Genomic DNA, 10,763 nt, shown 5'->3' on the forward strand with positions numbered 1-10,763 from the left:
CCTTTGTTTCTGAGTTTTCTTTTCTATCTTTTCTATAGTCATTCCCATTGCCCCTCAGAGAACTGCTTGACTTAGTACCAACAGGGCCAGTTTATATCCTACATTTTCAGCATGTGCAGCGTGAAATGTAAGTTTTGACTGCAGGAAATAAGGTCATCACTGATGACATTAAAGTGACAGCTAGGCTAGGCAGTAGTGGCACAAGCCTTTAATCCCAGCCTGTTCTACAGAGTGAGTTCCAGGAAAGCCAGGGCTACACAGAGAACCCCTGTTTTGAAAAACAAAACAAGACAAAATAAAATAAAACAAAACAAACAATACAAAAACAAAACCAAAAACAAAACAAAACAAAAAAACACACAAAAAACCAAAACCAAAACAAAACCAAAAATAGAGCGATAAGAACTCATGACATAAAGGCCCATCAAACAGAGACAATACTGTCAATATCCCTTTCCAAATACATTTGATCCATTCACAGTATAAACAAGACAGTTACCAATAATTAGGGGATGAAATGAATGGCATTGTTGAACAAGGCTCCTGAGGACAGCATACTCTTCTATAGGGACATTTTTTTTTAGCTGTTTTTTTATTAGATATTTTTTCTTTTTTTTTGCTTTAATTTTCTTAATTTATTTTTTATTAGGTGTTTTGTTTATATACATTTCAAATGCTATCCCGAAAGTTCTCTATACCCTCCCCCTGCCATGCTCCCCTACCCACCCACTCTCACTTCTTGGCCGTGGCATTCCCCTGTACTGGGGCATATAAAGTTTCCAATACCAAGGGGCCTCTCTTCCCAAAGATGGCTGACTAGGCCATCCTGTGCTACATATGCAACTAGAGACGCGAGCTCTGGGGGTACTGGTTAGTTCATATTGTTGTTCCACCTATAGGGTTACAGACCCCTTCAGCTCCTTGAGTGTTCCTTCTAGCTTCTCCATTGGGGTCCCTGTGTTCCATCTTATAGATGACTGTGAGCATCCACTTCTGTATTTGCCAGGCACTGGCATAGCCTCATACGAGACAGCTATACCAGGGTTCCTTCAGCAAAATCTTACTGGTATATGCAATAGTGTCTGGGTTTGGTGGCTGATTATGGGATGGATCCCCGGGTGTGGTAGTCTCTGGATAGTCCGTCCTTTCGTCTTAGCTCCAAACTTTCTCTCTGTAACTCCTTTCATGGGTATTTTGTTCCCTATTCTAAGGAGAAATGAAGTATCCACCCGTTGGTGTTCCCTCTTCTTGATTTTCTTGTGTTTTGAAAATTGTATCTTGGGTGTTCTATGTTTCTGGGCTAATATCCACTTATCAGTGAGTGCATATCTAATGACTTCTTTTGTGATTGGGTTACCTCACTAAGGAAGATATCCTTCAGATACATCCATTTGTCGAAGAATTTCATAAATTCATTGTTTTTAATAGCTGAGTAGCACTCCATTGTGTAAATGTACCACATTTTCTGTATCCATTCTTCTGTTGAGGGACATCTGGGTTCTTTCCAGATTCTGGCTATTATAAATAAGGCTGCTATGAACATAGTGGAGCATGTGTTCTTATTACCAGTTGGAACTTCTTCTGGGTATATGCCCAGGAGAGGTATTGCTGGATCATCTTGTAGTATTATGTCCAATTTTCTAAGGAACCTCCAGACTGACTTCCAGAGAGGTTTTCCAAGCTTGCAATCCCACCAGCAATGGAGAAGTGTTCTTCTTTCTCCACATCCTTCCCAGCATCTGCTTTCACATGATTTTTTATCTTAGCCATTCTGACGGGTGTGAGGTGGAGTCTCAAGGTCATTTTTATTTGCATTTCCCTTATTATTAAGGATGTTAAACATTTTTTTCAGGTGCTTCTCAGTCATTTGATATTCCTCAGTTGAGAATTCTTTGTTTATCTCTGTACCCCATTTTTTATTGGGTTGATTTGAATTTCTGGAGTCCAGCTTCTTGAGCTCTTTGTATATATTGGATACTAGTCCCCTATCAGATTTGGGATTGGTAAAAACCCTTTTCCAATCTTTTGGTGGCCTTTTTGTCTTATTGACAGTGTCAAAGCCAGAATCTTTGCAATTTTATGAGGTCCCATTTGTCAATTCTTGATCTTACAACACAAGTCATTGTTGTTCTGTTTAGGAATTTCCCCCCCCCCCCGTGCTATTATCTTTGAGGCTTTCTCCCACCTTCTCCACTATAAATTTCAGTGTCTCTGTTTTTTGTGGAGATCTTTGATTCACTTAGACTTGATCTTTGTACAAGGAGATAAGAATGGGACTGGCTGTGTCTGAGTTGTGTTATTTGCATGTTTTATAATTTCAGTTCTACTTGTTCTATGTGTCAGCTCTCAAGAATTCTCTCCAATACATGTGAAGGTGAAAAATAAAGTTAAAACAAAGTTAAAATGTCCTCAGAATGAGCATTCACCAAGTCTTTCAGATTTAAAGGATGGGTATGGATGACATAGGCTGAATTTCATTTGAGAATCTGAAAATGTCATGTGTAGAGGTAGGATTTAATACATTGTGTTTCTTATAGGAAATGAATAAAAACATTGCTTTTTTTGATATTCAGTATCTCTTAACTTCTGTGATTCTATTTAGAAAGGGGCACCATCAGAACATGAACTTAGCTTGAAAATGTTACCAAAAATGGAGTCATGATTAGTCATAATGGAGCAACTTAGCCACGCACGTGGAATAGGCATGTGATCAAGACCAAAGGAAGATGCTGAGACACCTGGATTATAGGTTCAATTCTTTCAAGTGCTCTCTATGATATCCTGTCTTAGTTTGAATTAGTCTTTTCTTTAATGATAAATGTAACTTAGCTTGTTGGCACATTCCTTAATCTTCAGCAATCAGAAGGCAAGACAGGGGTTATTTGTGAGTTCCAGGCCAACCCTCTCTACCTAGCAAGTTCTATGCTATCCAAAGTTCCAAAACAGACTCTTTCTCAATGGCTTTTCCCACGAAAATGGAGTATTTATGTGTCAACACACCTAAGTTGTCAACTCGAGACTTCACATGAGATATTAGCAACATATTATCACAAAATTAACCAAAGTTATTAATAGTGGTTTGTAATACAAAGTGGACTATATATATTTGAAAACTACTGTAAGAAAAGATTCAGAGCCAGCAGAAAAGTAAGTCAGAAATAGATGAGGGACCAGCTTGCTAGTTCAGAAAATTATTTTCTTTGGAAAATGGATTCTAAAGCTTATATGCAGATACAATTCTGTCATTTTTTATAGAAAAAGAACATTGGAGAACTGTTAAAATTTGAAATTGAAAACAAGTTCATGAGTTCAGAAAAAGGTTACTCTATATTGCTACAGCATAATTTTGGTTTTTATAAAGGTAGTGGGAGGGCTTGAGCTATTGCCTAGCAGTTTACAGAGCATACCAGATGTTCTTATGAAAGACACATGTTTGATTTTCAGCAATCATATTGCAGTACAGGGACAATTAAGCATGACAAGCAAATGTAGAGGGCTGCACTTAATGGTTTATCATAGGTTCTGTTGGTTGAAGCTGGATATGGGTTGTTAATTCTAAGGTGGAGTGCATCAAACTATCTGTTATGAAATTTGATTAGAGCAACAACCATAGTTGTCCAACAGTGAAGCCAGATGATAGTTGTCTATTTCAATGTTAGATGCCTTCAGAGACCCAAGCAATGGAATGCATGTTGGTCATCTCCCAGGACTTGATGTCCTGGGGAAATCTTCATTGTAAGTCCTCCTCTCCCTCTCCCTCTCCCTCTCCCTCTCCCTCTCCCTCTCCCTCTCCCTCTCCCTCTCCCTCTCCCTCTCCCTCTCCCTCTCCCTCTCCCTCTCCCTCTCCCTCTCCCTCTCCCTCTCCCTCTCCCTCTCCCTCTCCCTCTCCCTCTCCCTCTCCCTCTCCCTCTCCCTCTCCCTCTCCCTCTCCCTCTCCCTCTCCCTCTCCCTCTCCCTCTCCCTCTCCCTCTCCCTCTCCCTCTCCCTCTCCCTCTCCCTCTCCCTCTCCCTCTCCCTCTCCCTCTCCTTCTCCCTTCACCCCTGTTCACCACCCTCCCTCCCCCTCCTCCTCTCTTCACCCTCCTCCCTTCCCCTCCCCATCTCATAGTTACCAGGGATGTAATAAGATACTTCCACTGAATCATATGACTTTTCTTGTAAAGAATCACTTATATGTCCTTCTTAGAAAAGCGAAGGGAGGATTTGGTATTTTGTTGAAATGGGTCTGGATGTCAGTACCTACCTCTAGATTTTGAAAAGATGCAGAGCTCTGTGACTGATAATTCCCAAGGCAGATGGCTGGTGATATTTCTCCAAATGTCTGTTAAGATATGTTAATCTAATCGTAGTGGAATATGTACTCTTGTCAAATTGAATTGATATTTCACTCTAGATCACATCAATATTCAACTGTCTTTTGGGCTATGTGACCTTCATGAGGAGTATGGCATGTGTCCCAGGACAGGAATTTGGCACAGAGCAGGGAGTTGCCTATCATCACAGGTGTGTACTCAGTGAGTTTCTGAGATCTCAGACCTACTCTTCCTTACCAAGCTTCTTGACATGGTTAACCATCCTACAGTTACAACCACTGATTTTCTTTTAATTGATGTTAAAAAATTGAAAGAAACCACAATTGTCTGTACAAATGCAATCTTAACACAATAAAACAGAAGCACGCATTTAAATTATAATCCTTCTTTCTGTAATTGATTGCAAGGTAACCTTAGAAAATATTTACAACTATCTTCCTCTTCTGCCCACTCTGTATTTCCTCCACCCTCTGTAAGCATCTCACCAGGTCTTGGATCTTTTCATGGAGGAGTGACCCTTCACTCCTGATGGGTCTTTTTACTTTGTATTCTGCTTAGATTATGCTGATGCAGCGTGCTATTGACTTTAGTCACTGGACATGGTAGTATGAAGAGACACCCCAAAAGGTTTCCTGTACTCCAGACACAATCCTACAAAAAGGAATTGGCCCAATGTACTAAACCAGCCACTTCAGTTCTAGCTGGTCATCTTGAGAAATGGTGCCATATGTGGGGCCCAGTGTTTGTCTCCAATATTGACAGATTCAGGAATAGCTGTTGACAGGTCAGCTTTGGGTCAGTGAACGTCTACGTTGTTGAGTCCATTCATAGCTCCAATCTCTGACAACATAGCCACTTTGTTCATGTTGCCATTGGTAAGGGAGAGGAATTCCTGGGGAAAGAGGACCACTGTACACAGAATGGGTCAGCCTATTTACTTGATTATTGAACTCCTCCTTGGCAGAAGTCACCATTCACATGGGACATAAATATCTTTGTATTCTTTGCGCCATTGGAGAAATCTATCCACATACTTCCGCAGATGTCTTTTTCACCATTTCTCTCTAATAATGATATTTCCATATCCTGAACATCCAGCCAATCAATTAGATAAAGACCAAATCCAGTGACTAATCATACATCTGGTAATTTCTTCTTCCAAAGAAACTTATACCATGTTTACTGCCCAAAGTTCTGCCTAAGGTGAAAATGTCTATTTACCAGTATATTTAAGGTCTCTCTCAGAAAAGGGTTGTAATGATGCTGTCTACTTCTGAGTGAAGCCTGTAAATGTACAGAACCATCAGTAAACCAGATCATCATCTTCTCTTCCTCAGTCAACTTCTCATATAGGACACACCATGAGCTGTATGTTCATGATTGGTAGCAGATATCAGAACAGGAGTAGAAACAATAGGCATTTATTTGGGCAAATTCTTCATGCAACTTGCTTGTGCCTTCTGTACCTGCTCAGTTCTGAACAAATATATACCACTTGCATTTGGTGATAGTTTGCTGCTGTGCATACTTTAGTTCATGACTTTGTGAGTCCAGTAACACCCAGCTCCTGATGGGCAGTTCGGGTCAAATGGTAACTTGGTTGCCTATAGTCAAACATTCAGTTTTCTCTAAGGCCTCATAGCATGCCAAGAGCTGTCTTTCAAAAGGAGAACAGTTTTCAGCTACCATGGAAGAGCCTTGCTATAAACCCCAAAGCACTCATTTGTAAATCAGTGATTTTAGGCTTGCCAAAGACTCCAAATAGGATTCCTATCTGCCACTGATACCTCAAGTACATTCAGGTATGCTAAATTCTGTGGTACAAGTGGTAGATCAGCCTTTCCAGAGGTCTGGATTATTTTTTCCATTATTTTACTTATTTATTCATTTTACATCTGAATATTAGTCCTTCTCCTCCCAACCCCCTACTCACACAACTGCTCCTCCCTAACCTTTATCTTCTCAGAGAGGAAGGAATTGAAGCTCCTGGGATCCATCCCACCATCACACATCAAGTCACTAACAGTAGACGCATCCTCTCCCATTGACATCAGACAAGGTGGCACAATTAGGGGAATGCATCTTCAGGCCAGAAACACATTCTATGACACCTTTTGGGGGATCCAGTTCTTAGGGGATCCACATGAAAACCAAGCTACCCATCTGCTACATATGTGTAGGGCCCATAAATCCAGCCAATGATTACTCTTTCATTCGTGGCTCAGTTCTGGTAATCCTCAAGTTCCAGAGATATTCGACTGTATTTGTCTTTGTATGGAACCTCTATTCGTTTTTCAGTCCCTCAGTCATTCACCAAGTCTTCCACAAGTCACTCCAAGGTCCACCTAATGTTTGGCTGTGGCTCTCTGTATCAGTTTCCATTGGCTGCTGAATAGAGCTTCTCATAGGACAATTTTGCTATGTTCCTGCCTGTAAGTATAACAGAGAATCATTAATAGTGTCAACGATTGCTTCTTTCACATAAGATATGTCTCAATTAAGGCCAGTCATTGATTGTTTGTTCCCTCAGTCTCTGCTTCATCTTTGACCCTACCCATCTTGTAGGCAGGACGTATTTTGGGTCAAAGGTCATGGGCCACCCCCAACTTCTGAAGATGGGAGTAAGGGGAAAACTCCTTCATTACTGATGTGAGGGCAAAATTGTACAAACACTCTTGAATTCAATTTCATGGTTTCTAAGAGAATTGGGAATAGTTCTACCTCAAAACTCAGCTATACAACTCCTGGTCCTATATCCAAAAAATGCTCCACCATCCCATATGGACAGTTGCTCAACTGTTCATAGCAGCACTTTTTGTAATAGCCAGATATTGGAAACATCCTAGATGCCTCTCAAATGAAGAATGGACAAAGAAAATGTAGTTCATTTACACAACAGAATGCTATTTAGCTATTAAAAACAAGAACCTCATGAATTTTGCAGGGAAATGGATGAAATTAAAAATATCACCCAAGTGAGGTAATCCAGTCCCAAAAGGACATGCCTGGTATGTACTCACTTATAAAAGGCTGTTAGCTATACAGTACAGAATAAACACACTGTCATCCACCGACACAATGTAGCTAAGTAACAAGAAGGACCCAAGGGAGGATGCCTGCATGTTTTTCAGTAGGAGAAATAAAATAGATATTGGAGGTGGATGGAGGGATGGAACTGGGTAAGAGAGGTGATGGGGGAAGTGACAGAAGCAATCCAGAAAATGGTAAGGCAAGAGAGATGGTTCCCTGTTTTACATTTGGGGATGGATGTGCTTTGAGAGGCAAGAATCCCATAGATTTCATCTCAGGATTGCTTCTTGCTGTTAATATGCTATTCCTCACACTATTCCATAGAGTGTTACAATACATTAATTGTTCCTGAGCATCAGCTCATCCTATTGGGCAAATTTCCTCCAGATCAACATGAAGATGTGATTTCATGTAGTAATGCTGTTTAGACAAATGTGTGACTTCATAATTGCTGATAATAATTTTATAGAACACCTAAATTGATACAAGTAATTTCAAACACCTCGTAGAATAAAACTGACTTTGTAAACCTTCATGGGTCACCAGCTAATTGCACCAAGAAAAGAAAACATTCTTGGAACAAGTTTAAAATAAAGGAAAACAATCCTACTAAGATAGGAATGAGGCCACTATCTGATAACTAAAGGTCATAAAGAGAAAAAAAAAGGATGACTAATTTATCTATACCAAATTTCAAAACAATAAGACACAAGGAAGATGATTTTCTCTTGGAAAAGGTTTGCTCATTTGTGACACAAAATGTATTGCTTTAAATTTAAAATAATTTCTGAAGCTAGAAACTAGATACGCAATGTTTAGTCAGCTATTAGTTTGAGCAGGAAAACATGTAAATAATTCTATGGTAACTCCTTAAACCTTATTGACCTGTGACATCAACTATAGTTTTAAATTTACTATGAACTTACAGAATTTTTGAAAAACCATGTAATCAAATATCCAACTAGAATGATTTTACAGTTTTCTCAACCAGAGGCTGGATGTGACATATAAAATTTAGCGGGTCTGTGAACTCCCAGCTGGGCTCAAAGACTGGGCACTCTAGCAGTTGCACAAACTCCTGAGCATAGCCCTGCCCCTGTTCCACTCTTGCCATGGTACACAAGCAGAAAAAGGCTGGCTGAAGGCCACCAAGCCCTCTCATGTCTCCTCACCAAGGCCACAGAGCATCTTCTTAGGAGAGAACTATTCCTCACAGAAGACCCAGAAGCACTTCTTCAGGTCACTTGTTATTGTTTCCTTCAGGGCTTTCCCTCTCAAGGATAGGATGCTTCCAGAAGTTAACACTCTGATAAATCAGTCCTCCACCACAGGAAACAAAATCCCACTGCTTCCAGGTGTAGTCCAGTCTTCTTTCCTTCCTCCCTTCCATGACAGCTGGCCATGTGACTTTTTTCTCAGTTTGTCAAAGTTCTGCATTCTCTGTCCAGCTGGGTGCATGGCTCCTGAAGGACCCATGATCTGTCCTCTAGGAGAGGTGAGGGAAAAGCTATCCAACAAGGTGGAATACTCTTTTCTGGCGTGCAGAGGAATGTGTAATGACTCAGAGAGCAGAGGCACTGCTTCTGAATAACAGTTGCCTCGAAATTTGGTGCTGCCTCTGGCTTTGCTGATACCAAAAGGTGGAAGAAAATGGCAGGCTCAATGGAGTCAACTCCCCTGCCTGTAATCGAGGATCACCTGGCTGTCCTTTGCCCTTCTCAGGAGCTTCTGGAGTCTTATCAGAAGAAGGTGGCTAACTGTGAGGTAGGGAATGAAGACCTGCTGAAGAAGTTAGAGCTCTAGAGAGAAGCTTGGGAAGAGCAGCATAAACTCAAGTGTAACTTGCAGCAGAGGGTGGAAGAAATTGCTGAATAGAAGAAAGCCCTAAGTGATATGCAGGTCTGCTTCTTCCTGGAAAGGGAACATGTTTTAAGACTCTACTCAGGAAATGACGGACTAAGAATCAGAGAACTGGAAGTCAAGAAAAAGATTCAGAATATGTAATCTCTTATGGGACCAGACACCAGGGAAGTGTCCTATTTTCATTAGGAACCTCCTCACAAAGTCAGCCTACTCCAGACAACTATCCAGATTCCAAAGCAGATCCTGGAGAAAGCAAAAGATGAGTAAGGATAAAGGACAGGGAAGACATTTCTCAGCACTACCAGAAGGACACAGAGACACTCTTCGTGCAGGTGGAAGTACTTCAAGCCCAGCTGGGAGAGCAGACAAAGTTTTCTAGAGATCAAGTTGAATGACTCATGGAGGGCAGATAGATCCGAATTGAGGAGATCTAAGTTCAGCACCAGAGAAATCAAGAGAAAATCAAGGAGCTGACTAAGAATCTCCATCAAAATCAAAGACTGCTCTACCAGAGTACCAAAGACTTTCTATAACTAAAACTTAAAAACGAAAATAAAGAGAATGTATTTTTTGCTTGAGAAAGATCACCTGATGTCAAAGATTAAACAGTATAAAGTACTTTGCAAGAAGAAAGAAGATAAACTTGGAAAAATTGTTCCCATTTTTCATGAAAGTCATCATTCTCAAAATGAATATATTAAGTCTCCTAAGGATAAGCTAAGATAAGAGAAAAAGCTGTCCAACATATACCAAGAACAGCGAATCTCCCTAGAAGAGGAACTTCCTCTTCTTCAGGAGGAAGGAGTGAGGATAGAGATCTTCATGAATCACTCCAATAAGATGGGCAAGTGCTCACAGATAATGACAAAACACTATCAGGCCTTGGAGCATTGAAGAATCCTGGAAGTAGAAGGTTTCAAGATAGACATTAAGGTTCTCTGACAGAAGTTGAAAGACCTGGGTCAAATGTTCTATAAGGAAACCATGAACACCCATGGAAATCAGGACCTGACCATGCTGTGTGAAGTCCATGATAGCAATAGAAGAACTCATAAGATACAAGGAGAACTGAAGAACCCCAAGTCTAAAGTGTTTGGTCTGCAGAATGAGCTTAGGCTGTGTTGATGTCTCCTTTCTGGGTTGGCTTCTGAAAATCTGAGGCAAAGTCACCTCTTCCTGGAAAGTAGACATGGAGTTTTCCAGAGTAGTGGCATCAATTTTATTAATGATCGTGTTAAGGGCATGATAGCTCACACCTGTAATCCCAGCACTTGGGAATCTGAGGCAGTAGGACTGCCACAAATTCATGGTAGAGGCAGGTGGATCTCTGTGATTCATGGCCACTCTGGTCTTCAATAGTGACTTCTAGACCATCCAAGGCTACTTAATGAGACCCTGTCTCCCACAAAGCAAAAATAAAACATCAAAACTGAGAGGAAAGAAGAAAAACAGTGGCAAATCTGGCAATGGGAAAGCTGCCCTGGCAGAGTGCCATCTCACGGTTCCATTAGCCTTGCTGGGGCATTGGAACTGTAGCCTGAGTTACTTGGAGACTTT

The 10,763-nt window shown here is 40.8% G+C and overlaps 1 pseudogene; it reads left to right on the top strand.

Moving 5' to 3' along the window:
• Positions 1-8,833: 8,833 nt before the first annotated feature.
• On the top strand, positions 8,834-10,331 carry LOC110293814 (coiled-coil domain-containing protein 77 pseudogene; annotated as a pseudogene).
• Positions 10,332-10,763: the final 432 nt, after the last annotated feature.

Source organism: Mus caroli, unplaced genomic scaffold (genome assembly GCF_978045245.1).
Source record: "Mus caroli unplaced genomic scaffold, Mus_caroli_1 scaffold_4, whole genome shotgun sequence".
NCBI lineage: Eukaryota > Metazoa > Chordata > Mammalia > Rodentia > Muridae > Mus > Mus caroli.